The sequence below is a fragment of the Pelobates fuscus genome, chromosome 2 (genome assembly GCF_036172605.1).
Source record: "Pelobates fuscus isolate aPelFus1 chromosome 2, aPelFus1.pri, whole genome shotgun sequence".
Lineage (NCBI taxonomy): Eukaryota > Metazoa > Chordata > Amphibia > Anura > Pelobatidae > Pelobates > Pelobates fuscus.
Window position 1 is genome coordinate 311,040,366 of NC_086318.1, and position 3,157 is coordinate 311,043,522.

General features: G+C 42.6%; 1 pseudogene; it reads right to left on the reverse strand.

Moving 5' to 3' along the window:
• Positions 1 to 1,191: 1,191 nt before the first annotated feature.
• Positions 1,192 to 2,553, reverse strand: LOC134586314 (endogenous retrovirus group 3 member 1 Env polyprotein-like; annotated as a pseudogene).
• Positions 2,554 to 3,157: the final 604 nt, after the last annotated feature.

Here is a 3,157-nt window from a genome sequence, read left to right on the forward strand (position 1 = left end):
GGTGGTGGGTGGTCAGGAGGAGTATGAGGTATCTTCTGTCGTGGATTCTAGGTTTTCTCGGGGCACTTTACAGTACTTGGTTGTTTGGAAAGGTTACGGTCCTGCTGATCGTTCTTGGGTTTCGGCTCCTGACCTGCATGCGGGCCGTAAGATCCATGCTTTTCACGCCAAATTTCCTCTCAAGCCTGGTCCTGCCCGCCCGGTGGGCGTTCTTCAGGTGGGGGGTAATGTCACATATTCATCCGCTTATAAAAATGTGGTTAATTACATTTACTGTCCACACAGGAAAAGTTGTGCCGAGCAGCAACCTAATCCACAGAAGGGTTAATGCTGAGCAGCAATTGTGCAAATGAAACCTGGTGTCACGTATTCATCCGCTTATAGAAATGTGGTTAGTGACATTTACTGTCCACACAGGAAAAGTTGTGCAGAGCAGCAACCTAATCCACAGAAGGGTTAATGCTGAGCAGCAATTATGCAAATGAAGCCTGGTAACTGACTTTGGGGTCAAAGGCCGGTTACAGCCTATCAGAACTAAAGGAGGGGTATTTAGGCCCAGTTCTCATCCTGCTCAGTGCCCTGTCGTGGTTTCCCTTGTGGTTGTCCGAGAGCGCGTTCCTGTTATTAGTTTTCTACCTGGTTTTTGACTTTGGCTTTGTTTATTGACTTCTCTATATTCTGGTATCCTGCGTCCCTGCATCCCTTTCTGTGTTCCCTGACCTCGGCTAGTATTTTGATTATTCTATGTACGTTAAATCCGGCCATTCTAAGGACCGGTAATACGTTACTTATTTGTCATCCGTGCTATACAGTTCTACATGCTGGATCAAACAGTAATCTTGACACCATGGCCCTTGAGGAGCATGGAATGTGGTTTCAGTTCTTGCACATGCTCAGTACATTGATGACAGTATCTTAGCTACATGTAACTAACTAACAGATACCTGTACTTGTATATGCCACATGGAGATTTTAGGTCTATTAAATGTTGGGCCTAGCTGAAATACCATCACATTCCCCCCTTTGATGCTTCTGATACGGAGTACTCCAGATGCATCACTTACCATACTTTGCCAATACCACTCAGGTAATTACAAAACAGGAGAGACCATGTGAGCATTCTAGCTGAATATTATGAATTCTCAGAACTCATCGACCTGGTTACAAATTTTTTATCTTTGGGCTAGAGGTTCATATCTCCAGATGGCCATTTTTTATGAGCTGCTGTCTTCCTATAGTGCTCTCAATAACACTACGTATGGACCGAATTATTAATGGAATCAAGCAGGGTAGTAAGAGGCATAAGATAATAATAAATACTACGCCTCCTACCAGTGCCTTTATCCCTCCAAACTGTTCATACCAGCTTCCAAACCAACTACCTGGATTATACCTGTTCCAGATCTGAGTAGGTACGTGCTTTAATTTAACCATGTGGCTGGTACGGTCAACCACAGCTTGCCCTTAATCATCTATATGCAGACAGCAATTACTAAGATTACATTTTCCGCACACACCTCCTTCTACCGCTAATAAATAGTCAAGAGCCAGCCTATTTTGGTAAATGGCTGTAGTTCAGCTGTCTCATTGGTTATAATCTCAACCACCGCCTGTAATCTTATGATGCGGTTGAGCATGTATATGGGGGTTCGGTAACCATAAGTACCATCTTCAGCCCAGGTAGCAGGTCCATAGTAATTAATAATTCGCTGGAGTGGCTATTCATCATCTTCCCAATTACCTATATTTAATGGTTCTCGCTTCTCCCTATGATTTACATCATAGACCTTAACTTCCATGGTCTCTCCTGTTTGGATTGGTAACAAGAAGAAGGATGGTTTGAGCATACCTAGCACACATGCCCCCGCCCAATCTTGTGGTAATTCTGAATATGCCTTCTTACCACAAATCCAGTATACATTTTCAGGGCTCTCCAGTTAGATGTAGCCGATAGATCAAACCATATCTCTCTTAAATTGGTGTAATTAACAAAAGGATTGGTAGGCTCTGAGACATTTGAAGCCGACCACCAGGTAGTATTATGGCTACTAGCATTATATGCTTTCTGCCCTAGACAAGTCAACTTGCCTACAGGTGTGTTATACATTGGGCCTCCCCTAGCTAAGCATACATGACCTATTATGGAGGTTTTTAATTGCCATTCTGATTTTTCCCGTATGGTTGCTTAATTACTGGAGTGGGAAGGCCTCGTTGCTCATTTGTCTCAGAACCAGGGCACCATATTTCTCTCGCTTCCCATGGCCATTGGTCTCCCATATTTGTACCTCCACATACAAAGCAGCTAGTTATATTAAGACTACTTGCAATACTCTCAGCCAGATCGATGAACAGGTTTTTAACAGTGTGGGAAACTTTATCTTCAAAACTCATCTCCTCATAAAAGGAATGGAATACCTGATGAGTTTGGGCATTCAGGGTCTCGGTTTCAAGGTCTATATATATGATGGCTCCTGGGTCTGTCCCTGTACCATATATTTGGAAACCGAAAAGTTTCCCAAACTTATCCACTACCAGAAATCGCTTTGCATGCATCAAATAGTAGGATGCCTAGGGAAGAAGTGGTACTTAACAAAGTTGTATTTATCACTGCCCCCTGAGAGTGGGCATTTCGAAGAACCAGCCAGATTGTACAGGGTTGGAATTGGGGATCAAAACACTTGGGTTCACCTTAAACTGGCTGACACACACTATAATCAGTGTCTAAGTATCTACATTTAGACACAGGTCCTTTACATTCATAATGCGAGTGCCAAATAAGAGTTTTGGATATCTGGTTACCTGTTTTTGTAGTCTTAATACAACTATCACAGCCTTGTATGTCATCACCTTTGCATTCTGTATATATATATAATAAAAACACTAAAACACACAAAGATACATTATGATGGAAGTCTTCATCCACATTTTCAACTGTGCGACGGCACCTCAGCTTCCCGCTTGTGAGGGCTGCAGGGAATGTTGTTCGTCTTATCCTCTCTTCCCTTCACAGAGGTCCCTTTGAGACACTCTGGCTATGAAACGTTGGTAGGTGGTCAGGCTTTATTATGGCCATCAAAACAACTATTTGCTGATCTCTGTTATCTTTCTCAACCACGTTTTTTGAAAATCATCTCGTACTTCCTTATATCACTTTAAT